The sequence below is a fragment of the Camelus ferus genome, chromosome 27, assembly GCF_009834535.1.
Source record: "Camelus ferus isolate YT-003-E chromosome 27, BCGSAC_Cfer_1.0, whole genome shotgun sequence".
Lineage (NCBI taxonomy): Eukaryota > Metazoa > Chordata > Mammalia > Artiodactyla > Camelidae > Camelus > Camelus ferus.
Genome location: NC_045722.1, coordinates 15568528 through 15596187, shown reverse-complemented (window position 1 = coordinate 15596187; position 27660 = coordinate 15568528). Strand labels below are relative to the sequence as shown.

General features: G+C 47.7%; 1 long non-coding RNA gene across 1 annotated transcript; it reads left to right on the top strand.

Moving 5' to 3' along the window:
- The first annotated feature begins 829 nt into the window (after nucleotides 1–829).
- On the top strand, nucleotides 830–27379 carry LOC116660246. The gene is made up of 3 exons (XR_004315669.1): nucleotides 830–1912; nucleotides 13019–13026; nucleotides 27367–27379. It is a non-coding gene; the product is annotated as an uncharacterized LOC116660246 (long non-coding RNA).
- Nucleotides 27380–27660: the final 281 nt, after the last annotated feature.

The following is a 27660-nucleotide window of genomic DNA, read 5'->3' as shown; positions in this document are numbered from 1 at the left end:
AAGACTGATGTAACCCCACTGCTGTACATATCATGGGCAGAGTTCATCTCAGTGATTTCATTTATATATATATATTTTTTTAATTGAAGTATAGTTGATTTACAGTGTTGCATTAGTTTCTAGCATACAGCTAAGTGATTCAGTTGTACATATACATATGTATGCTTTTTCAGATTCTTTTTCATTATAGGTTTTTACAAGGTATTGAATATAGTTCCCTGTACTGTACAGTAGGACTTTGTTGTTTATTTTATATATAGTAGTGTGTATCTGCTGATCTCAAACTCCTAATTTATCCCTCCCCCTACCTTTCCCCTTTGGTAATATACACCTCCAGGAAATCACATCTCAGCATCTCTCCGACAGAACAGCAACCTTATCAAAAATGTAGAGCATTTAGTTAGTTTTGCTTGTTTTTAGAGAGCTCACGACAACTCCCAGGAATCTTGTATCAAAGCTCCCACCTGTGAACAAATCCACTCCAGACACACGTGAGGAGCGGTGCACACTCTTGTGCGTACTGTCTATTGTTTTCAGCATCCATCTTTTCCTGCTTCATAAAAACCATGACAACTTCCCCACCTCCCTTTCCTCATTCTTCCCGATTCTTCTCAAAGAACCAGGCAGCTGATCTGCAAACTCACATCCCCAAATTCGCTAAGGGGAAGGGGAAGCAGGACTCACTAGAGAGCCCTGGGGTCCCCTCTGCTCTTTTTGTAACTGCCACGGACCCCAGTCACTTTGTGAGCCTATCTGTCCCACCTTTTCCATGGAAAGCTGTTCTAACCAGTGGGAAAATAAAAATGAAACAGGAGCTGGCAAGTTCCGCTTTCTCTCTGACATATGTTAAACATCCCCCCTGCTCTGGTCACTCCTATGCCCTGAGTGAGAAATCTCTCAAAAACTTAGACGGAGACTAGCCCAAAGAACCAACTGACAAAGAAAAATACACAGAACCCCTCTTCCTCCTTCCTGACCCCTAATTTTGCAGATAAGAAAACCAAGGCTCTTGTCTGTTGCAAAATCTATTAAAACAATCAACACCTAGAGGTACACCTACCCAGGGTGTAGTTCCCCTGCTTTTATTTCCCAATGATGGGAACTCCTAAGAGTCACCGGATGCAGAACCAGAGCCCCGTTCCCACGTTCAGTGATGGGTGATGGATGCTGGCTTGGGCGAGAGCAGGGCAGGGGACTCCATCAAAGCCTCCTTTGTGGGACACAGGGCAGAGCTTCCCTGCGATGCACTGGCTGGGGCAGAAGGAACGGGGGGAGGGCCTGAGACATGTAAACCGTCAGTGCCAACAACAGATCACCCAGGCCCAATAAACCGCCTTTATGAGGTAATTAGCAGTTCATAAAGTCTGTTCAGTAACTCAGAAACCTCTGGACCACTCCTTCAGTCTTTACCGCGGCTGAAGGGCCCTTGGGAAATATTAGCTCTTACTCTGCAATGGGTCACATGACATCGTCGAGGTGGACAGCAGCCACTCACGGAGAGGGTAACTTAGACGTGCTTCCTGCTTTGCTGACCGAGAAGACAGTCTCATGTCGCTCCAGTTTAAGGAGACCGCTGAGGGGATGGGCAGGGAAGGAAGAGAATTGTCAGTGGCCTTAACTACAGCCTTATTTCCCTCCCACATGGAAAGGGGTAGACATGCCTTGCAGAATTAGGTCAAAAATTAGAAACCAAGAATGTACAGGGCCTGGCCCAGGGCCAAGCACTCGTCCCAAACTACTGGTGGCCGGTGTCAGTATGTTTGTGGGCCGTACAGTGCTGTCCTTTGTGATCTGCATACACTCGGTGCCTACAGTGTCCCCCTTCGGAAGAACCCTATGAACTTATCACCTGTGGCCTTAAAATAAGAACCTAAGATGTAAGAAGGAACTGGCTTGGCTCACCTCTGAGCTCGTAACATCCTTAAGGGCTTCTTGAATTTTAAAATCTTTTGAAAGTAATTAAAAAAAAATCACTCTTATGACACAACAAAAACCACAAAAGAAAACTCTCTTATAGCTAAAAAGCTCTAAAGGAAAATAACTTTAAGTCAGGCGGCACAATATTTTCATAAACTTCTCAGTGGACCTGAGGGCCAATTTCTTTTGAAGACTAAGGCCTGGTGGTCGTGGGGAGAGGGGAAGCCAGTCTCAGCCAGGCACTTCTAATTACTAGACTGTAGCCTAGACATGAATACAAAGAGAAATTTTGCTTAAAGAAATCAGTGAGATGACATACAGGTCAGAATGGCCATCATTCAAAAGTCCACAAACAATAAAAGTTGGAGAGTATGTAGAGAAAAAGGAACCCTCCTACACTGTTGGTGAGAATGTAATTTGGTGCAGCCACTACGGAAAACAGTATGGAGGTTCCTTAAAAAACTAAAAGTAGGCTTACCATATGATCCAACAATCTCACTCCTGGGCATATATCCAGAGGGAACTCTAATTCCAAAGGATACATGCACCCCAATGTTCATAGCAGCACTATTTACAGTAGCCAAAACACGGAAGCAACCTAAATGTCCATCAACAGATGATCAGATAAAGACGACATGTGATACACGTATACAATGAAATACTACTCAGCTGTAAAAAAAAAAAAAAAAAAGGAACGAAATACCATTTGCAGCAATATGGATGGACCTAGAGATTACCATACTAAGTGAAGCATATCAGACAGAGACAAATTTATCGTATGATAGCACTTATATGTGGAAAAGAACACAAATCAACTTATTTACAAAACAAAAACAGACTCACAGACAGAAAACAAACTTACAATTACCAAAGGGGAAAGGTAGGGGGAGGGATAAATTAGGAGTTTGAGATTAGCAGATATACACTACTACATATAAAATAAACAACAAGGTCCTACTGTGTAGCACAGGGAACTGTATTCAATATCTTGTAATAACCTATAATGAAAAAGAATCTGAAAAAGCATATATACGTATATATGCAACTGAATCACTTTGCTGTATGCCAGAAATTAATGCAACATTGTAAATCAACTATACTTCAATTAAAAAAAATATATATAAATGAAATCACTGAGATGAACTCTGCCCATGATATGTACAGCAGTGGGGTTACATCAGTTTTTTTCATTTGTCTTTTCATTTTCTCACCTAGCAGGGGCAGACTCGCGCTATGTTTGAGGTCCTGCAGCCCAGTGGGCTCCCAGCAGGGAATGGGCCATTTGAAGACCACGTGCTACCCAGGCATAGTGGGATGCTCTGGGAGCCAAGAGGCAGAGGCACCAGGGCACTGACGGCCCACCCAATTCACTAGATGGCTCCAGGGACCACACACCAGGCTCTATGGAAAATACACCCTCCCCGCCCCCCACCAGGAACGCAAATAAAAAGCCCCAACAAGATGGAGCTCAAAAACCATTTGGGGTAAGGATCAAGGGATAAGGATCCAGCTTTCCAGGAGGACTTCCTGAAGGAGGAGGGTAAGATCCGTCTCCATTTTCAAAGTTGTTTATTAAGAATCAACCTTGCTCCTTCACAGCTCTACTTTGGAAAGCTCCAGTTCTCTTCTCATATAGATTAACAAAAGATGGGGGGAAAAAAAAACCAAGAATTTTGAAAAATGCAGTGAATGTCAGTCCCCTCACCTGGAAAATCAGACCAGGCTAGCCATTTGACACAAATGGGGCCATCCAGGCTACAAACAAACAGCTACTACAGCTACTAGGCTCTTCCTTGTGTGTTCTGGGAAGAACGATGGATTCTATTTAAGCTGAGCCTTATCCTTGAAAGGCTGCAGAGGAGCACGAAGGAGCCCTTGAGAGGCCTTAGCACACTTGCCGCCCAGGCCCTCGCGTCACACTTGAAGGAGCCGAGCCCCCAAGGGCACATCTGGGTTCAGGTGCAGACTCTTCCCTCCCATTGTGTGACCTCGGACAAGCCACCCAAGGTCTCCGAGTTTCCTCCCCTGTGAAATGAGCACGTGTGCTGGGCTCACCATGCACTCCGCGAGGCCACGACCTCTGGCTGTTTCCAGGAATCAGATCATCTTTCAGCTCCGCTCCAGGACCCAAACTCCCAGCTACCCTCGAAGGCAGGACAGCACGTTTGCCGCTGCCCAGGGTCCCTCCTTCCTCAGCAACCTCCTGGCGACTCCTGAGGCCCCGGTTCAGATGGCGCCGGCTACTGGGAAGACGCTCTTCCTGACTGAGCCTGCTAGTGAGTCTCTCTGCTCTGTATATGCGTTTCCTGTGCTTATCACCCTGCTTATCAAAGTGGCTCCTGACTATGATTGCCGTCCAGGCTGAGCCCCCGAGAGGGGCCCAGATCAGAGAGAGATGAGCTGAGTAAATCCTTGATGGGTGAATTCACACACAAAAGCACACATTTATTTAGTTTTAAGTCTTCGCTCGCAGGCACTCAGTCATGAGGCAAAAATAATGCATTTTGAGAAAACGACCACTCCTACAAGGCAAGAGCTTTTTCCTCCATCCCAGAACTTCCCACACTTTAGAGCAAGTGGGCTAAGGTCACTGATTCCCTTAAGAGTCTTACTGGTTTACCTGTTTATTATAGACTGTTCATCTGACTATTACCTTGGGTCCCTCCCTCAAGGTGCTGCCCTTTAGAGACCAATCACACGCACAGATCTTAAAACATCCCGACTCCCTGAGAGGATGACGTGGTGGCTTGTTTTTATTCCCAAACACAATTGTTCTAGTCCGCATACTGCACCTATGTTGGCAAGAGATGCTATATAGCTGGAGGCTAAAAATAATTTTGGGAGGGAAAAAAAAAAGCACCGTACCTCTCAGTATCTAACTTCCTTTGCTAAAAATCTCATCCTTTTAAAGTCAAGAATTTGTCAACATCACTTGGATATTACTGAACTTTTTTTTTTTCCCTTCCCCTTAAGGGCTCATCAAGATTTTATGCCAACGGGTGGGAACTTTGATTTCAGACAGGATTTCCTGCCTCCTCTCTACACCTTCTGGTTCAAACCTGTCCTAAAGCAATAAAACGTATGGATTTTGTTTTCCTGTCACTCCCGGCAAGTGTGAGTGAATCGGCTTTGGCCTTTCTTTCCTAAAATCCAGGTGTCACTCTGATGGAAGGCATGGAACGGCAAGGCCTGGGGACTCTGGCCTGCCTCCCACAGACTCCCTCCTTCTCCCTGGGTTCCCCATGCCCCCGCTGCCTGCTTCCCTCGGAGTCATCACTAGAGCAAAATTAATGCGACAGCTTATGTGAGCATCTCTCCAGAGGGGGCGGTGTCTCATTCATTTTTGTGGCCTTCATGCCTGGCACGTAGAGGAGTTCAGTCAATCTCTGATTGATGACTGACTGACTGAATGAAGACCAGCCTTTGACACTGCCCCACCCATGGCACAGTACAGCTGCCCACCCCCAAAACATGAAGATACCATGAGGACAATAGGTACCCCAGTCTTGTCAATGACAGCAGGATGGTGATGACATCCGTTAGTGCTTGTTATGTGTCTAGAAAAGCCACGCATTATCTCATTTAATTCTTACAAAAAAATTCTCTGGAGTAGGCACCATTTTTACCATCCCTTTCACAGGTGAGAACTATGGTTTGGAAAGAATATTCGATTCAGATGACATCACACACCAATGGAGCCAGGAGTTTTTTTTTTTCCCCCTACTGTCATGAAAATCACTTCTGATCCTCTTAGCACGGAAATCATGAAATGATTAAAAATAGTTCTAAGGTGGCTTCAGAGAAGAGACATTTTTAGAAAACACTGTCCTGTGCACCATACTACCTTCCGGATTCTCTACACTCTCCCCAGTTGACCACAATGAGAAGACGTGCAAACAGGTCTCTTTGGAGCACTGATGTCAAAGAGGAGGTGGCCAAGCTCAGGCCACTGAGCTTTCTGTGGGTGTGTTTGGGGGGGAGGGTGTTGGGTGGAGACTGAGCTGGGCTGTCTGTCCTTTCTTCCTGTCCACCCTGCTTACTTCCGTAATCAGTATCACCTCCAGAGTACCAAAGGAGGGTCAATGGTGGTCACTGCATAAATCTAACAAAGTAAAAATAAAATTTGTCTGCTTTTCAATGCTACTTAAGCCTCCAAAACCTGCAATGTATTTTTTTTTTTTAACTCGTCCCAGGGCAGGGCTCATGTGGGCCAGCCCACATGGTTTCAGGAATTTAGTATTTCTGCCAAATCAGTCTGCTGAAATGGGACTGTTAACTCATGGAGCTGATAGATTTCAACATTGCTTCCAGCCAGAAGCTTCAGGACATGATGAAGGTGTGTGCTATGAGGGAAAAACAACACTATCTAAAGAGAAGTCTATGTGGCTGGTGAAAAACTTAATGCAATTAGAGAAGCTCGTGACCCAGACACGTAACAGCTGGGAAAATCTGTCTCCCCCTTGGAGCTGGGACACATCCTCTCAGAGACCCTGCATCTGCTCTCCCCCATGTCTCTTCTACATGGTCCCCTGTGACCTGGGCACTGGGGGCAGGGAGAGAGCACAGCCCTCACTGCCCTGCCATGAAGACCACTATGACCCCTTTCTCCTCTTCCACACCCAGGGCAGGTGCCACTAGACCTCGGGTCTGCCCCAGAGGGCACCCTATAGAGGCACCAGGCAGAGCAGGGCCACCCCACAGGCAGCAAGACTGCACCTTCCGTATAACGAAGGCAGGCTCTGCAGGGGCTGCTGACCAGCTCGGTGCAGAGCTGACCCCACAGGGGCTGGAGGTGACTTTCGTGAAAAGGGACAAAGGTCTCCCTTTCCTGCCTGCCCATGAAAAGAGGAGGGGGCTGTCCCAAGAGAGTCATCCTCTCTGATCCCAACCCCTGAATCTCTGCCAGCAAACTGTTGCTCACCCCACAAGGCTCAGCTCAAAAGTCTGTCAGCCGTACCACGAGCACTTCAAACTCCACCAGCTCACCTGGGCTGAGGGTGGGGCTCGGCTGTAGCTGTGATCCACAAAGTTGACAAATCAAAGAAGCCACTAAGAAAAAAAGGCGGTTGGGGCTCACATTTATTGACCACTGAACAATGAACAGCTTCACCTGACCTAATTTTCCCCTGAATTTCACGGACTGGGTACACTCCTTACCCCAAGGTAAAGATGAGTAAACTGAGGTTTGAGAATGAGGTCAAGTGCATAGCTCACCCAAGGTCACAGAACTGAAGTGGCAGAGCGCGGCCAGCAGTTTGACTCTAGAGTACCGTCAATCTCACACCCAGTGATCGAACTGCACACGTCAGATATAATAAGCAAGGCCACTGTGGCACCGTGGCACCATGGCAGGACCAAAAGCAGCGGCCAGCAGACGCACATCTGTGAGGAACCCTTCCAGGATGCACACACCTGGACGCCTTGTTAATGACGCACATGCTCCTACTTAAGATATATAGTTCACAGCAGCCGTTCAGCTGGAGCACTCTAAAAATAGCCTCTTGGGGGAAAAATGTCCCCGCCTGGCATCTTGTCCCAGGCCAGGCACAAGGGGAGTGCTGGCAGTGGCATCAGATGCTGCAGTCACATTGCTATAATTGAGGGGCACCCAGGTTGCACCTGACAGCTGCAGCTGGGTTCACAGACCTGCAGGGTGGGAAGGAGGAGATGCTTGGGGACACCCCTGCACTTGGATCACCCCTCCACCACGGGCTCCCCTCTGTGTTCATCCAATCAGGTGCAGCCCACAGGAGAGACCCCGGCTGCCCCTCTATGTGATCGCCTCTCCTCTCTCACTTTTCCTGACTCACCGTGGCAGCCCTGGCTTACCTGCTGGGGTGAGGAGGGGCTGGCAGGAGCCTGGTGAGGGCACTGATTTAAACCCAGCTGTGAAATTCAAAGCTTCCACTTTTTGCAGAAGGGGAGTGGCGGTGTCACAAGGTGATGGCTGCCTGCTGTTCCTCCTGACACCACGAGCAAGGCTTGTGAGGGCATGAGCGTAGAACAGGCCAGAAGGAGGTGCCAGCCCCAGCTGGGGAGACTTGAGGCTGCAGCATCCAAGGCTGCTGCTCTGAATCACTTCCAGGTTCCCTGCTGTCCCAAAAGGCCACCTTGCATGGTAACGATGTAAGGAATGATGCTGACAGATGCCCCTCCTCCAGCAAACCTAAGTGACCTGCCCAAGGCCACACAGCTACTTTGCAGCAGAGCCGACCAGCAGCCAGCACCCTCCCGAGGACAGACCTTGCTTGTCATATGCCACTCCAGAAGGCTCCCCCATCTGGAACTAAAATCTGGTGCTCACTTGCCTTCCGAACATCTGTCTGCCATGCCTGCTTAGATACGGAACCAAATTCGAGTACATCAACCCCTTGGGAGCCTGCACCCTGGACAGTGGACCCTTTTCCCTAGGAACCTACCACCAGCCAGGTCCGTTTCCTCCGTATCAGATCCTGACCTTCTCCCCTCTCCATCCTCCCTTCTTCCTCTTCACCAGGCCTCACTGCTGAATTCCCAGAGTGCTTTGGGTCTGAACCCACCCCCTTCTCCCTCGACCAAGGACCACGTCCTGACAGTTTCCATTTCCCTCACCACCTCCATCATGGAGCCTGGCACACTGAGCATTCATATGTAATTTTTGTATATTTGATTTTTGAAGGAAAGTGAGTGGGGAAATGGAGCAGAGGAGGCGGGTGCGGCGGTGCCCAGGATGGAGGGAGGGCAGGCAGGCTTTCTCCCACCGCTCTTTAACCATTAAGCCTCTTCCTAGAGCTGTTTGAACACCACTTCCAGTAGGCCTGGCTGATTTCCTGTGTTTACAGAGCCCAGGGCAAGTACAGTTCAGCGCCCATCACAGCAATAAATTATGACTGTGATTTAAACCTCAGGCCTGGAGGAACGCCCTAATCATAGGGCATTCTCACCCCTATAGCCCTCCAAAGAGTGCCAGTTCCCTTCCCAGCACCTTCCCTGCCTCTCTGCACCCACGCTCCGCATCAGAGCCCAGGTATGGGGCTCACTCGGGAGATGCACTTAGGAGAGCCAGCAGGTGGCCAGCTGCCCACACAGCCCGGTGAACTGCAGGAGACGGAGGCAGGCTATCCAACAGCTTCTTATTTTCCTTATTTTCAACTGGGAGGCAACAGAGGCACTGATTTTCCCCCATATGCTTCTCCCTTGCAGGTCCAAAGGGCGATGTGCTAAAGCTCCTGCCTGGGTCGGGGAAGAGGAGAAAGCCTGGCACAGACTCTTTGGAAGCAGGCACAGAAAACACGGCAGGGGTGAGGGGGGTACCAAATGAGGCTGCGCCATCACCATTTCTGTTCTGGGGAGCATCTCTGTCAGGTCTGACGGTATCTATCTCAATTCCTGCCAGGCTTCTGTCACCCATTAGGTAAGGGCTATTCTTAGGCCATTCAACAAGGTGAGAAACTGAGGCTCAGAGAGACTCAGCATCCTGCCCAAGGTCACAGAGCCGTGTGGGGCGGGTCCAGGAATTAAACCCAGTATGTTGGACAAAATCCAAGCCCTCCCCCAACACCCTCCTGCCAGCAGGTTCTTTGAAGGGCCTTTCAGATGCCACAATCGGATGATGGGTCTATGTCTCGGCTGGATTTAAAACCATGTAATGAAGTTTGATTATGAATGACAGTTTCGATCTCACTGTAAAGTGACCTTTTGCCTATTCTTATTAGTTTAGGTCCTCGGCTGACAAGTACAATCTCATTCAGGTGGTGGCCTGGGGTTGCCTCACCAATTAAGGGCTCCCTGGAGCACATCAGACCACAGGAACAGAACTCATATACTCCCGCCTTTGGCCACAGTGGGGCCTCTACCCTAGAAGGGCAGGGTTGGGATCAGATCTCATGTCCCCTTGCCTCATGACAGCGGCCAATGTGCAGGTCTCAGAAATACTAGAGGAGTGAAATACACTTGCCCTCCAGCAGTGGCACTAGTGTGACCCAGAGCAAACCTCTCATCCATGAGCCTCCACACTCCCATCTGTGAAATAGGGATAATGAAACCAAACTCACTGTGTTGCTGGGAGTGCCCTGATGAGTTAACAGAGTGAACGAATTTCAATCTGACATAAAACCAGAGAATAAAAAATGCAGAACCTCAATGCCTGTGTCCTCAGGAAAACAAAACTCAAGGATTAAGAGGCCGATTTCCCTTAAGGCCTGATTGAAAGAAACCTGATAGAGCTGGAATTTTCTCAGGAGTAGCACTGGTCTCCTATCAACTTAGGGAAGTTCTGCCAGAGGCATGAACCAGAGATGACCCAGGGCGGGTTGGTCCCACCAAGTGAGCTGAATTGAGCTTTGTTTGTGTGACTGGACTGGTTTGTCCGCTTGGGAAGTTTTCAAGGCTGGCCTCTGTTTGGTTTTGATTTTAACTGACTTGAACTGAACTCTCCCCTCTTTAGGTATCCTGCCCATAAACACAACCTGCCCCAAACCGTCAGCCACTGGCCTGGAAACTGCTTCAGTTTGCTTGTCTCGATCTGAAACTGCTCTGTTAGTCCTGAATAAACTCCTCTTTTGGAGCTTGCCTCTTTACTGAGCTCAAGAAGCAGTCTGAGACTTGGAATTCACACTCCCTTTGTATTGAGAAGGGCCCCCGTCTTGCCCCCCTGGGGAGTCTGGAAAAGCTGCCCTCTCCTCTAGCTTTGTTGTGGAATGCAAGTTCGTGTGCCTGATGCACCCTGAGACTGAACAAACCAAGAGGAGGTGGAGTTTGGAGCAAAGGAAGATTGATGGCAGGGTAGAGCAAGGAGGTGGCTCCTGCCCAAGAAAAACCCCAAACTCCCCAGAGGGTTTCAGCAAAGCACATTCAAAGGCCAGGTGAGGGAGGGGGGCCCACAGGATATGTGATCAGCTCGTGCACAATCCTCTGATTGGTTGATGTTGAGAGAACAGGGCAGTCAACACTATCAACCCCTAGGCACCAGAAGGTCTGGGGGACAGGTGCTCTCCATCATCAAGTAGTTAATTTCTTCCCTCTAGGGGTGGTTTTTAGCATCTGAAAAACTCAGGAAAAATGCAGGAGATGCTATTATCTGGGTACTTCAGAAAGGAGCTGCAGTATGGGATGTGGGGGAGTGGTCTGCCCTGGGAAAGCCCCTCAGGGTCCTGCTTGGTTAAGGCTTCAGGGTCTGCTGGGCACGACCCCCCTACTCACACAGGCTCCCTCTCTCTTTCCAGCCCAGCAGAGACAGTGTCCCTCTTTCTCAGGATGTGTGATGTCAGAAGAACTGGACCACTGGCTGGGTTCTGGCCCGATCATGTGACCTGGAACTGCCCAGCTCACAGTCTATGAGAGCTCTGGTCAATGAGCCACTACCAGACTTGCACTTTTACATTCGACAAGTGGCATTTTCTTTTTCATAAAGGCCTTCTCTCGAAGTTCTTCGGCCTTACCTTCACCTGTGATTCATTTGTGCCTTCTCCACCCTCCTGGGGAGTCTCTGAATTTGCTTGTACTTCAATCCAGCAGTGCCTAGAGTAGAAACTGCCCCACGACCTGAGCTTAGAAGTGCCCGCATCACAGGAGGACCCTACCACCTGAACCAGGTTCTTCGCTGCAGCCCACAGCATCTCTACGCTGAACCATTTCTAGAGCCAAACAAGCAGTGGCAGGCAGGTGTGAACGGAAAATACTGCAAGCCATACCAGTAAACAAAGAATGCTAAAGCCATCAAGTCATCAGCTGACCTCTGCAGCCTGAGGGGACGCAGAATAAGAAAGGACAGGATACTGGCCCTAGATAGCTAGGTTCTTGTCAAAGGAATGATATCAATGAGCCCAAATGTTTGCTCCCTGCCATACATAGAAAAGCACTGAATTCTTTAACTTGAGATGTCTGGTTTCCTTTAACAGTAATCTTTAATGTTCAGAAGACCTTGTCTTTGTTGTAAAGCTCCTATATATCCTGGCTCCTCCCCTACCTCTTAGGAGCAGTCCCTCAGAGCGATCTGGGAGGCTGTCATCCTGGGCTCGAAGGTGTTCGAGTCCTCAGAAATATCCACCGAATAAAAACCTAACTCTCAACTTTTAGGCTGTGCATTAATTTCAGTTGATACAGGGGACTATTGCCCCAAGGCCACCAGCGCCTTTGGGTGTAGCTGCAATTTCTTAAGGACTTTGCTAGCTGAGTCATGGAGTGAATAACATACATGGGCCTTTTGGGACAGGAAGGGGCCTTTAGGGTCTTCACTTCTGATTTGCTCATTTCACAGCAAGGAAACTGAGGCCCAGGATGACTATGCCCTTTTCTGCTCTGTCAACTAAAGTGACCCCTCATGATGAGCTGTTTGCTCAGGTGCAAACCATCCCAATCTCAAAGGCTGGTAATGGAGAAGATTAAAATACAGCAGCAACTATCAGAGGCAACAAGGGCAGATCCTGGCCAAAAAAGCACCCCTGCAACAGGCGATCATTATTATCACAGGAAAACCACCGAAGGATGCGAGGCGTGGCATCGCGGCTGGCGGTCCTGCAGGGCTCTGCCCGCAGCCTCCCCTTCTCCGGGTCGTTGCTGCACATCCCCTTCTCCTCGGAGGCTCGTTCCCTGCCCACGTGCTTCTGAGGCTCTGGCTTTCACCCTCAGCCGTGACAACTGTCCTCAGAAGCAGCAGCCTCTGAACTTGGGAAAAGCTGCCAGGCTGGGCGGTCCCCAATAACACCGCCCATTGAGAAGTTCCCTGATGTTCAAAATCTCTTACACATAACTCTTCCTGGTTCCATCAGTGGTAAAAGGCTGGTGATGTCTGTTACTCATCCACCCAACCACTCGGCACTAAGGTCGGCTGCCGGGGCAAGCATGATGCTAGGAGCTGGGGAACAAGGCCCTGCACTTACGTCAGCTGACACCCGGAAGTGGGAGTAGGGACAAGAGACGAACAACTGATAAATACATCATGCATCAGGCACTGATGGGTGCTGTGGGGGAAGAAGCAGGGAAGAGGAGAGAATAACCACTGGGGAAGGGAGTCGGGCAGGAGAGCGCTGTGGTTTTGTACAGGACAGCACAGACAGGCCTCTCCGGTAGGATGGTGTTTGACAGACACTGGAAGTGAGGAAAAGCCACCTGGATGTCACAGGGAAGAGCGTCCTGGGCAGAAGGGGGAGAAAATGCAAAGCTTGCAAGGTGAGACCTTGCCTGGAGCCTCCTAGGAAAAGCAAGGAGTCCGGGGTTGGGGTGGCTGCAGCTGGATGGGGGTGGGTAGCAAGGCAGGGATCCTGGTCATGTAGGGCCTTAAGGACCACTGTCAGGATCCTGGCATTTCCAGGGTATTGGACTGACTTGTTCTGACTTGTGTTTTTGCAGGATCACCCAGGCTGCTGTGCTGGGAATGGTCTGGTTAGGCGGCTATTGTGATGGTCCAAATGAGACGGAATGAGAGCTGTGGCAGGGTGACCAGTGAGGGAGGAGGTGAGAGGGAAGGGGGGATCCCAGCTGTAGCTTCACAGCAAAGCTGATTGGTTTACAGGGGTCACTGTTAAAAAATCAAGGCCTCCCTGGGACTGCCCAGTGGGTCTCGTCCCATCATTTACAAATGACTTGAGGTTTAAGGTAGCTAACATGTCTTCATGCAAAGGGATCAACAGCGCTTCTGAAGTGGAAAAATGAGTCCAGCCAAACACTCAGTCCCCACGGACATCAACATAGAGCCTGGGGAAAAAGTTACATGAAGTTCTTTTTGCAACCAGTCAAGGACCATAGACCATAAAAGAACCAAATGTCTATGAGGAAGTCTAGCAATTACATGGCAATGTATGAGGATCGTTGATGGGAGACTGAATCCAATCAATATGCCATTGATGAGTGGTTCCCAATGTGTGTGTCCTGGGAACAAGTGAAAAAAGCTTCCCAGACCAAATGAAGCTGGGAAACACTGGGTTGAATGACACTAAACTGGTTTCTTTGTACAGGACTTTTCAGGGCCTTTAATATGTTCATGTGCATCACCAGTTTCCAAAAGAGATCTTAATTAAGCTTATGTATTTTGTTGTTGCTGTTGTTCTAATGGAGCCCCTTCCTGGAGTAGTATTATCTGAAATACTTTGGGGAAACACTGAATAGATAGATCATATCACTTGAGCATTCACTATGCACCAGCGTCCCATAACTCCAAACAGTTTTCTGGTCCTCTGCTGAGTGCTGGGGGTACACAGAGAAATAAGGATACTGAGCATCATGTGACGGTATGCAGGCTCAGGGGCACTGCTCCCTCATCTACCATCTGCCTGCCTCCTAGGCTGCCAGGAGTGGGGTGAGGCTGCATGGGGAGAGGGAGGCCTAGAGGAGTCGAGCCCGCAGGGCACTTCTCCTCCACAAGACTTCTTGGCCCCTCCATGAGCACAGGAATCTGGAAAAGGCCTCTGTGGGATGCACCTCGTTTTAAGGCACATTTGTTCTTTCACAACACTTGCCCACTTGAACGAATCAGAAGGGAATAAAGGAAAACAAAAGGTGCAGAATTAAGTTTTGTGGCCCCTTTTACACAGATGCCTTCCCTTGAGTCCTCATTACAGCTGCAGAATAACGGGGCTAGCATTTACATAACTTTCTTGAGTAGCCTTCTGGGAAGCCTTTCTGCAGGACAATCCACTTAGAGCTCAGAAGATGCCTTTGAAGGAGGTGGGTATTCTTATTCAAACTGGAGGAAAGTGAGACCTGTAGACATTTGCTGACCTGCCCCAGCTCACACAGATCATAGTGGCAGATCCCACTCCAAAAACCGGTCTGTGTCAAAGCCTGCTCTCTCCCTGATACACTAGTGCCTGGTTTACTTACTACACAGCTGTCCAACGAGCACAAGGCCCTGCCGGACACCTTATCCAATGGGCCAGCAAAGCCCAGAAACTGAGTATGCCAGAAGAATTTAGTCCAGGGACTGCTCAGAGCCTGAGCCACCTAACCAGACCCTTAAGTGACAGAAAGATGGACACCGGGCAGAGCCCAGGGCACCTTGCATGTGTTCTGCCAAGACTGAGCTGTGCGCCCCAGTCTACGGCCCCAGCAGAACTGGCTATTGCTTATTTCAATTCCAGGGTTATTTCTCTAGAAAACATTCTGATGGTGAGGCTTTAAAGGTTCACCGACTTCCCAACTGTAACTCAGCAGATAGCTCAGCAGAGAACAAAATGTGGGGCAATGGGCAGCCCTTAACCTAGACTTAGATGATGGTTGGGGTCACTGAGAAGGAAAACAAGTTGGGCAGAGAAATGTCATGGTACACAAATGTCATGTCAACAACAACAAAAAGATGTCAGAAGGAATATATTTTTCATTCTCCCTACAAATGACTCCATCTATGATATGGTAGAAACTCATTTTACACATCAGGAATCCAGAAATCCATAAAATCTCTCCAAATAGTCTCCACAGCTCTCACATTGCTCTTCTGGATAGACAGAGACTTTATTTGCCTTCCTTGGCCACAAGCCATGCTATCCAAAGCAGATCTGCTTTATGAAAAGACCCACTTTTTGTTTCACTTTTAAATCTGCACTTATCATATAAATGCTCACATTATTGTTTTCTGTGCATAGTAATCACATTTGCCAATTTTTCCCTGAAAATATCATTGAGAAAACAACCTATACCTGTTATGCGTGTGTATATACATGTACACACACATATATCGTCCTTATGGTCTACCAATCTGAACACAGAATTTTAAACCTAACTCATTATTCCAGTATCACTGTTGACACTCCAAAACTTGTGAATTTTAGATTATTTTAATGAACTAGCTCAGAAAGGTGGTCATAGGTCAAGCAATTTAAAGTGAAAAATCTTAACTATTATTTTTTTAACTCACTGCATTGCCACTCAGCTAGATACTTCCTCAGTTTTTATCATCACAAACCCATGCACAAAACAAGTGTTCGTATCCTGATTTTTGAGAAATGCGAAGTTGAGGGAGGGTGGGTACAGCTCAGTGGTAGTGCACCTGCTCAGCATGCATGAGGTCCTGGGTTCAATCCCCAGTACTTGCATTAAAACCAACCAAGCAACCCCCAGCAAACTGGAGTTCAGAAAGGAAGCCTGACTTGCTTCCAGGGCTTCATGCTCAGGTGGGGAAGCTGGGATGTGAACCCTGGCCTGTGTTTCTCTAAACACTGAGCTCCAAGGAGCTCTCAGTTGCTGGGCCGGGGCTTCAGTCGGACCCATCTCAGCCTCCGAACGGTGCGTGCGCGGGTTTACAAAGAGCGGAAAAGAAAAAGTCTCCTGATTTTGCCAATGGGCCACCTGTGGACCGAGTACAGGGTTGCCCAGTTCATTCAACAAATAATGTTGTCCATGCTTCTTTATCAAATATAACCTCTTTTGTCCCACTGGAGACTGGACCTGCGGCCCACTGATCTAGGAATGTCAATCTGGCTTCTTCTAAAGGTACCAACTTACTTCTTAAAGAGATTCTTTCAAAGATTTAGAAAATAAATAACCTTGAACTCTTTTGGAGCTAGTCTCCCGCAAACCAGGAAAGTTTGACTCTCCATCACGCACGTAAAATACTTCTGCTAACCTCAGGATACCCGTGTTTTATGCTTTGGGGGTTATTTAAATACATTTAACTTGCGATGCCTCAAAAAATTACAGAATGGGAAAAACAAAGGTAGTCCTCTCCCTCCCTCCATTCCCCCTGGCCCAGTTACTCTGATTTTCAGAAGAGCCTACTGACCCCAAGGACTCTAAAAACCTGCAAGAGGTTCTCACCACCAGTTAAAATAATCCACTTCTCTTGCACCTCCCTGACTGCCAGAGGCATTCTGTGGGTCCCAGAGACGTTCTGTGAATCAACACCAGGCAAGACGCCCGCCACATTCTCCTGCTTCCAAAAGATGCCCTTTCCTTTGTTTTAGCCTTAAGCTACATCTGACACCCTCTCTTCTCTCACATACCTCCTCGTTGGGTCTTCAATGATTCAGCATAAGAAAGGCCTCCCAGCCTCACATCCCACCAATGTACCTAGCCTGCCTGTCAGCTCCAGCTCGGCTCTGCAAGGATCGGATGCTGCTGTCTTTTCACCGAAGAACAAGGCCTGCCTGGTTTGCGTCCATGTATCATCCAACCGACTTGAACATGAACCAGACAGGCTTTAGGAGAACAAACTGTCTCTCCCTTATTCTTAGCAGCGCGTGACACGAATCAGGACTTTACCTAAATAGGAATGCACGGGCAATTACACTGGCCCAAATGTGTCACCCCAGACACACTCCAGCCCTCTTGTGTATCAGCTGGAAGGTTGCTTATTTCGTGGATAAACTCTTGCACAACACACACAGTGCTTAGTAGTATGAGAAGACATGGAAAGTTATGTAACTTGATGGAGCCCAAGTCCCAAACTATTGTTTAATGGGCCTTTCTGCTACTTCCTTTAGATATTACTTCGCTGAAGTAAAGGACTCCAGCCTTCTCAGAGATCAAATAAAGGGAGATGTTGCTAAGAGGATAAATGAGGGCGCCTAAACAGGCATCTTCACTAGCATTTTCTCTAGAGGGGACCTCCATTTCTGGAGGTGGTACCTCATGCAGTACACTTAGCCCAGAGATGACTGGCTCATCACAGAAGACACCCACCCTGTTGAAGTTCACTACATTTTGTCTTTGAGGGCACCGGGACTCACTCAAGTTTGGAAAAGAGTTGAGTCTTTATCAATGACTACAGTCAATTCAATGAATAGAAGATTCGTTCTCAGGGGATTTTTTCCAGGTGAGTTTTTTTTTGTTTTTTTTTTAAATAAGCATACCTTAAAATATCTGACATACAGGAGGGTCAGGAGCAGGAAAGGCAGGGTCAGGCCAAAATCTGTCTGATCTGAGCAGAAGACAGTCGCCAGCAAGAACCTCAGAACTTTTCTTTCTTTTTTCTCTAACTGAAAAGCATCTTTCCTCTTGAAGTCCCTCAGGAGCTGGACCAAGTTCAGTAAAACCCATTCATCTCCGACAAAGAGATCGTGTTACTTGGTCCACATGGACGTTCTAGCTCATGTCACAGATCTTTAGCTACTGTCACTTCTGCGCAGATCGGGGTAAGGCAAAACCATCTCTTCTTACAAGCAGGATAGGGAGAAGCCGTGCCCCCTTCCCACGTGAGGAAGAAAGAATGGTAACATTCTCAGGCAGCTCCAGCGCAGGCAGAAATATGCGAGACCTCATTAACCTCTGAATTGAGTATCTTCCCCGTGTTGCTTTCCAGGCTTTATAGAAAACAGATGAGCAAATTAGCCAACCCCATGTCCCAGCATGACAACAGAGCATGCAGCAGCGCCCCAGTATAGACCGAGCATCCTGGTGTGACGGTACCTACTTTCACGTGTAAGGTATCTTCTTTAATCCTCATTAGGGCCAATTAGCCAGCTCATTCCTCACATGACACTTAGGAGCGATGAGGCTCAGAAAAGCTTTTCCTGAGCCCCAGGGTCCGTCTGCAGCAGATTCAGGAGTGGGATTCAGACCCACCCAATTCCCTGACTCGTGTTCCTTCCATCACGTGGACATGCCGCCCTGACAAGAGGCGAAGGTGACTGGGACACAAGAGGTTATCCAGCAAACGAAGGCTGGATCTCCCTCCAGATTGTCTGGAAATGAGCTAGCTGGACCGGGCTCCCAGTGGGCAAGGCTATACCCAAAACCTCCTCACAGGACCAAGAGCTCCCTACCCTTCCAGAGGCAAGGCAGCTGGCATTTCCAAGCACTCTTTGAAACAGACAGCACCAAAGCCCAGGCAGGTGCACGAGCCTAACGTGTATTCCTTCGTGCAGGTCACTCTCACACGCACCTCGAAACCTGAGGCCAACAGGAGGGCAGGGCTCTCACCTACACCCCAGACCCACCGGGAGTCCGACTTCACCCACGCTGAGCCATGCAGGATGTCAAGATGACGGGGACCGCGTACCTGCTCATGACAGGGACAGACGGCCATCAAATTCTGGATGCTCTTGAGGTGACCACACGTGGTCATGACTGCACTCTGGTGCAAGTTCTGAGCGCTGGGCTAGCAGAATTAACCCACAGATGGTCTCTGTGTGCAAATGCCAAATTTGCCGAGCCATCCTAATGGGCTTCTACTGATTTTTCAAAGGCTAATCACATTTCTGAGGCTCACTTCCCCAAGAGAGCACCAGGATCCAGCAAATCTCTCTATAGGGTTTTTTATACACCACTCTCTCAAAACCTCTAGGAGAAAATTGGGCTAATTACTTAACTAGGCTCTGTTGGAAATAAATGTAACGCAAACACCACGAACTTTTCATTTCACCAATGTGCTGCTCTTTCATGAGCAAATAAGGCACCAATATTTCTTAGGATTCAATAAAGGTGTTTGAGAAATTTCAGGGCTTAGCTTTGCGTGCTGTCTTACTGCCAGACACCACTACTTTAGGTAAGTGCTCAAATAGAAGCCTTGGACGCATCTAGAACCTGGGCTTCCCAGAGCAAAAAATAAACGGAAGATGATTTAGCATTAGAAAAATCATCACAGGTCAGCTGAAGCTAGTACCTTTAAGGGGCAATGGAGAGGAAGCTCCAATCACTGCTTCTGCAGCTGCATCTGCTTTACATTCTCAAATTGCTCACCAGCGTCCATCCTCTGCTAAACTCAGTTAGGGAGATTCCCTGAAAATCGCTTTGGAGAGTTTTCTGACACACACAGTGACAGCTAATCCAGGGAGTTGATGTCTCTGGTCTTGAGCGTTCAGACGTCAAAAAGTGGCAAACAATTCATTCTGTGTCCAACCCCCGCTCAAGTATCTCCACTGTGCTGGATACTGTGGGGAGGAGAATTATGGAAGCTCCGCCCCCAGGGCAGTCATGTCACCACAGCAACCCCAACTAACACTGGTAAGTGCTTAGCACACAGCAGACACATGAGACGGTGCCTCACACACACTAACTCACCTAACCCTAGCAACTCGGTGAGACAGACACCCCCATCGCTATCCCCATGGTACACACGAGGACAGAAAGGTCCAGCGAGGCTGCATGCCACAAGCCACACAGCTGGCAGGTGACACCGCCTAGACTCACAGCCAGGTCTGTCCAGCTCAGAAAGCCAGACTCCTCTCTACTCCAGCATGACTCTCAACTTCCCCCATGAATTAGAATCATTGCCTAGAGCCCCTGAAAAGGGGTGTTTCCCAAGCCCCACCCCCTGGAGAGCCTCCCCCCAGAAGGTCTCAGTGGGGCCCAGGAAGCTGCATCTATAATAAGTGCCTGAGACGGTCCAGGTATCACATACTCCGATGCAGTGGCCCGCCTTGCACATTTCGGTTAAATGGGTGATCATCAGGAATCTGAGAGAGGCTGACAGCTCCAGCCATGCAGCAGGTGACAGCACGATGCTCATGCTCACAGGCACCATGCAGCTGGCTGTTCCCCAGCTGTGCAGTACTGATGGGTAACTGCCAGGAAACGCCAGCCCCAGGGCTGCCCCACTGGAGCCAAATGATCTGACCAGGTGTCATCCCCCAGCCCTGTATCCATGAATCCCATGGGGAACTGGCTGTTGTGTTTACCTGGCTCGTTCACTGCTGTCGCTTATGGCACAAAGGTAGCAGGTGGGGAAGCTCTCATCCTCACAAGAGGACCACTGTTTGTCACTACTGGATTTGGCCTTGCTCTCACTCGCCAACCTCTGGCTCATCCCACAAGCTCTGGGGATCCTCATCAACACAGCAGAGCAAATAACCAAGCGTCTGCTGGGGGAATAATGAGAGGTCCACCAGTGACCGATGGATGCTTAATGCCTGGAGGCAGAAGGACCAGGTTTGTTGGTGGACGCCAAGATCAACGTAGGAGGGGCAGCTGATGGAGACTACACAAAAGGAGTATGAACTCTCTGGAGCCAAGGACGCTTATTAACGCTCACCACTGGAGATGAGACGTGACGTACTAAGTTATTTTAGAAAATCACTATTCAAGCTTCAAGTCGTTAACTGAACCCCAATCATGCATACATGCGTTCATGCACTGAATAAACATTTACATCATGCCAACACTATGCCAGGCACTGTTCCAGAGACAGAGCAGTAAACAGTGTCGCAGAATGTCCCTTCCCATTAGGGAGGTACAGAACATGCAGGGGTGGGGGGTGTGGAGAATATAAAAGTACGTAAGATGCAGTTCCTACTATCCAGGTGTACACAGTCTGGGCGAGTTCTTTAAGGCAAGAAGAGTGATGTATGGACCTCATTTCACCCTTAAGGCCATTCTGGGAAGATAAGCAAGTATCCTACCCCCATTTTACAGATTTGAGGATGGAGATTCAGGGCATTTAAGTAACTATTTTCATCATAAAGCTAGAAAGTATAAGAACAGGGGGTAACAAGGTTCACAGCAGCACTATTCATAATAACCAAGACACGGAAGCAACCTAAGTATCCATCAACAGATGACTGCATAAAGAAGTTGTGAGATACACACACACAATGGAATAAACAGCATGAAACAATGCCACTTGCAGCAACATGGATGGACCTGGAGATTATCATACTAAGTGAAGTAAGTCACAGGAAGGCAAGTATCATATGATATCACTTTTATGTGGAATCTTAAAAAATGGCACAAATGAACTTATTTACAAAACAGAAACAGACTCACAGACATAGAAAACAAACTTATGGTTACCAGGGAGGAAAGAGAGTGGGGAGGAATAAATTAGGAGTTCAGGATTTGCAGATACAAACTACTATATATAAAACAGATAAATAACAAAGACCTACTGTGTAGCACAAGGAACTATAATCAACATCTTGTAATAACCTATAAGGATAAAGAATACGAAAAAGAATATATATGTGTAACTGGATCACTTTGATGCACACCAGAAACTAATACATTATAAATCAACTACACTTCAATTAAAAAAAAAAGAATGGGGGGTGCTAAGGCAGATGACTGCGCAGAGGTAATATTCAGTACATGCGATACTGTCAACACAGTACCCCTTGTGTTCCACAACAACAGTTTTTTCATTAACCAAGTTCACTTAATTGAAAATGGTATGCATTGGGGAAATTTAATTCAAATACTACAAAGATATTTAATAAAAATTGAGTCTCTTGAGCAGCCCAGACCCTTCCGGAGAGACAATCACTACCACCAATTTCTGGGAATAGCTTTACTATGAAACTCTTCACCTACCACATGTGCATCAAGCAAATAAGACTGTTTGAAAAGCTTGAACTAGTAAGAAAAAAAATTCTCAGAATGTCACATAGGAACCAATAGTCCCGAATTCCACATTAAAAATGTTTCTTCTTAAATAAACAGAAAAAGCACTAAATATATTCACTCTATGCTGCTCCCGGCACCTGGGCTTTAAAGAATTTTCAGAACTGTTACCAGACCCATAAAGTACATCACTTTGTCCAGACAGGTCCTGAGCGAGTACTCTGTTCAAGTGCCTTTTCAAAGTGAAAGCCATTCGACGGCTTCTCCCTCTTGGCGTCCTGCACCTTGGGCTGAGGTCTGGACACCACCTGCCTGGGGACACGACCTGGTCAATTAACAGGGACAGTCAACACCTGCGGTGGTGGCAGAGTGGTGCCTTCTTTCCCCATGAATGTACATCTGGACTGAGGTTGACAGGGAAAGCCACACATCTACTCCGCGGGGTGAGAATCTTCCTGTCCCCACTGGACTAACTGGGACGGAGTGCCAGCAGCTTAGGAAGGGCTCAATACTGACTCATCAGTTCCTTACCCAAGGGCTCTAAGTGATGCTCTCAGAAGCGTGGTAGGAAAAGAGGAGGCTCTAATGGCCCTTACAAGGAGGAGGGAGGGACTTGTATTGACTGAGCACCTGTTAGGGGTAGGTGCCAACTTAGCTAACGGAAAAGAAATCCTGCAGCCTCGCGAGACTTGAGTCTTCACATGCCACAAGGCAGATAGAAAGAACTCAGTGAACACTGACTGGCTAGCTGGCTGGCTAGGTCAGACCGGCAGTCCTTCACATGATCAGCTTTAACATTTTAGTAATTGAAACTGTCCTGTATTGATAAAAAGTACACATGTTTATTTTGTGTCCTTTTATACAGCCTTCAGCTCACTAGTAAGTTTCCATGGGTGGTGGGGGAGTATCTGAGACCAGGAGCCTATCCAGCACTTAGAGATCCTTCTTATATCAGTTTCCATCCTTCAGCTCCTGGCACGAGGCTCAATCACTCTAAGTGACAGGCTGGAAGACTGTCACACACATAGCAGGCCAGTGGGCCCAGGAGGCTGGGCGGGAGGCACAAGTGTGCTCCCCACTGAAGTCCAGGCTACACAGGGAGCAAGTCAAGCCAGAAGGTTCTTGTGAACCCCAGTGACCAGAAGCAGGCATCCACTCCACAGCACTAACTAGCAGCTTCCTGTGACGTGTGCTGGAGTCGAGGTTCATAGCCCTCCCCACGTGGAACTCCCTGTGGTGGGGACAGAGGGTCTACATGCCCAATACTGCACCTTTCCCCCGTGGGCATTAAAGCATACTAACTGCTTATTGAGAGAAAATGGTTAGGATGGTAAATCTGGCTTGTTTTTGATTAGGTATTCATAGTCGTGTCTTAGGAATGCTTGAAAATGGGACACATGAGCTGAAAGAATAACTAAAAGATGATGAAGGCAAGGTGAACTGCATGCTTAGAAGACAGACAAAGACAGACCGACTGATCAGTCTTGCTTCTAATTACAGTCTCTGAAGGGAAATGAACAGTCAATGTGCAAAGCCATTCACCTACCCCCGATTCAGCAGATGACAAGGCACCCCACGTTGCCATGGCAACACCATGAGATGAATACAAGCCTGTGTGTGTACACATGGGCACAGGCACCCATGCACACCTCCTCCGAGCACGCAGGGACACACCTATAGAGAATGTTCCCCACCAACAAGGGACTCATTTCCACACAGCTCCTTTGGGCAAATCTGGAAGGTTCTGATGGCGATGGCTTCCATGAAGGATTTTAAACACATAAATACAGAAAATAATTTAATTCCCATAACCAAGCTTCAATCTAACAAATGTTAATATTTTGTACTACTGACTTCAGGTCTTTTTCATTCTGATTCCATGTTTTAAAGAAATAAACCATTATAGAGTTGAAGCCTCCTTTTTACTCCAACTCAATCCGACTTGTCCACCTTTCCTTCCCAGGGGACACCGTTCTTTTGCTCTTCTACGTGATTTTCCCAAGCATGATTTTATAATCTTTGTACTTCTGTATTACCATAAACAGCATCAAATGCTACTTGGTATTTTCTGTTTTTTTTCAAAGTCATATGAAAGGAGTATTACTTGACTGCAACTTCTTTTCTGACTCAACATTAAGCTATTCAGATTTATCTAATCCATTCACTTAATTGCTATATATTTAATACGTATACAAGACTTTATCCATCCCCTAAGAAATGGACACGTGATTGGTCTTAGTTTTTACGTCTCATGAAGAATGCCACAGCAAACACTCATATAAATATGTTTCCTCGTGCTCACACAGCTGGATTTCCTCTGGAGTCTATCTGCAGGTGCACTCTGCCTAGAGTGTTACCTGCAAATGCAGAACTGCGAACCTGTAGTAGAAATTGCCACTTATTCTCCAAAGTGACTTGACCAATTTTCATTCCCAGGAGCACTGTATGAAAATGCACATTTTGCCAACTCTTGTGTCAGATTTTCATTTTTGCCAGTCTGTAGAAAAGTAATTGATCAGGAATAATTAACATAATTTTTAAGGGGATTAAAATAAGGAAGTTCCCTTCTATTTCTGAATTGCTCAGATTTTTATGCTATGTTTTTTCTTGTTTTGTATTTTTAATCATGAATGCATATTGCACTTTATGAAAAGCTTTTTTCCCCACCTACCTTGTGTAAAAGATGCACAAGATATTTAAAGAAAAGCTGTCAGAGTGCATACCTATTTTTTTCCTCCAGGGTCAGAAACAGACTTGAAAAGACTAAATCTCCAGTCTCCCAGTCAAGGTAGGTCTAAGCATCACAGGCTGGGGTCTGACCTCCCACTGGGTAACTCCAGGGTCTGCAACTCTTCTGTGGTTGTCTGTTGGAATGACTCAGTAATGCTTTGGTCTGAAAGTAGCCTTAAATTTCTTTTGAGAGGGGAATTCTTGTGCGAGCTTTTAACTCCTAACCATTAGACGACAGACACTAGCGATCCAATACAATCATTACGAAGAGAAAGGGATCTCGTCCGGATGCAGGATCCCCACATTATCCCAAGGGACCCTCACAAGGGATGAATGAAGTCAGCATCATTATCCTCATTTTCCAATTAACGAACCTCGGGGAGGTTCAACAAAGTTGTCCAAAATCTCAAAAGTGATGCACCTTGGATTAGAACTTCAGTCTGTGTGACTTTCACTGCACTTTCCACTGTTTGTGGTGCTGCCCCCAAATCTCCAAGAACAGTGGACCTTTTGTATCTGCTGATTCTGCACCAGTGGATTCAACCAACCTCAGATCAATCGTGTCCTATGTTTATGATCTGCTGATGGTTGAATCCACAGGTGTGGAACCACGGACATAGAGGGCCATGTAAGGGACCTGAGTGCCCATGGAATTTGGTATCCATAGGGGGTTCTGGATCCAATCCTCCACGGACACGAAGGGGCAGCTGTACACCCAACAGAATTACCTCCGGCTTCATAATGCAGAACTCACAGAGCCAGCAGGGCCACTCTCCTTTGTTTTATTTTTGTCTTTCCAACTATTTTGTAAATTAGTGGTTGGGGTTCCAAATCGCCCACTCTGCAGAGTGCTGTGAATAATGTAATTAAGCACAGGAAATGGTTCACCGTGGTTAGTCTGCATCTTGACAGTGAAGGTCAGGGGATGCTCACGACATTGATTTTTCCTTTGTGGGAATTCAGCGCGGAGTCCCAAATGGGAGTCTCCTTCGGAGAGCTGGGATCACCTGGGCTGGGATGCCAGGCACTCTCCTAGGCTCAGAGAACAGGCAGCATCCAGGCACGGCGTCTGGCTGCAGGACCCTGGGCAGAGAGTAGCCACCTTCCAGCTGACTGAATCCCCCTTCAGCAGCGGCAAAAAAAAAGGTGCTGAGCAAGGGAAGGGAACTCAGGTGGGCTGACCCCTCAGCTAGAGGCCTTTCATACCTTATCTCATTTAATCCTAAAAACATCCCAAAATAGGAATAGGTATTATCTCAGCTTTACAATTGAATGAACAGAGGCTCAGAGAAGTGATTTATCCAAGACTCCTGCCCCCCACTCAATCCTGGATGGTGACAAGGCTGGGCTTAGAATCCAGTACCCTCCTCTCCCAGATCTTAACCCTACCCTACATCAACTACCTGATTTTAGAACTGATTTCCTAAACCATGTTCCTCTCAAAGGACCACATAATGTACTTGTTGAGAACATGGAATCTGGCCAGACTGCCTAATTCAAATCCCAGTACAGCCTTTTACCAATTCTGTGACTTTGGGCAAGTTATTTACACATCTCTAGGCCTCAGTCTCCACATGTATAAAATGGGTACAACAACAGTGCCTACTTCCAACGGTTGTTATGAGGATGAATAGGTTAAAATCTGCAAAGGTCTTAAAACTATGCCTGGTGCATGGTAAGGGCTTTGTATTAGTTATCTACTGCACAACAAATTGCCTGGAAACCTAGAGGCTCAAAACAACAATAAGCACTTATCATCTCACACAAGGAGAGATCAGGAAGAGTGGTTCTGGCTTGCAGACCCTAATGAGGCTGCAATTGAGACATCAGCCAGGGCCGCAGGCAACTGGAGGCTTAACTGGAGCTGCAAGATCTGCTTCCAAGACGGCTCACTCACATGGCTGGCAAGTTTGTGCTGGCTGCTGGCAGGAGGCCTCAGGTCTCCGTGTGAGAGTGTCCTCCCCACACGCGGCCAGCTTCCCCCCAGCGCAAATGATCCCAGAGAGCAAGGGGGAAACAGCAGCATCTTTTATGACCCAGCCTTGAAAGTTACACATCATCACTTCCCCATCATCGTTCTTGTTCACTATGGGAGGGGGTGAATATCAGGAGGCAAGGACGAGTGGAGGTCAACCTTGCAGGCTGGTTACACACAGGACCAGGTCAGTTAGATGAAGAAAGGCCTCGCATCTTAACTGTTTTTGCATTCTATGTGTCTGGCAGTTGGTGAGCTGACCAATACACATTTGTCAGAAGAACGGATATGCGGCCGAGCTCCATTCTGGCTCTCTGTTGTTGTACTACCTGCTTTCTGAGCCACTTCCAAAGAAGGAGCTATTAGCTCTCAATTTCTACTCTAAATCATCTCTCTATAAATCCAGTCTCAAATTTCACCTTTCTATAAAAAGCCTTTGGCGTGGTAACCTCAAACCAAAAGTGCTATGTGACTGTCTCCTTCACCAAGCGTATCACCATGAAATACTTCCTCTACAATTCAGAAGACTCAAAACAAAGTGCGCTGAACTACTATGGCAGACACGTCTGCACTAATGGGATTGCAGAGAGATTAGTATGTGTCCCAAGACAATTGTGGAAAAGTTGCTCCCTGCACAAAGGCAGACAATCTGCTTCCTCTTCTCCCCGCCAAAGCTGCACCCAGGAGATAAGCCTGCCTGAAACCTAGAGGAGGCTGCTCACTGAAGCCAGTCAGCCCAGGAGCAGGGAGGCCGAAGTGTCTAAGGACAGGGAAACATCACCCCCCTGAGGGTCTGGGGTCCGCCTCAAGGTTCCTGACTCCTGCTTCTTAGCAGCCTTCTCACTTCAGATCCA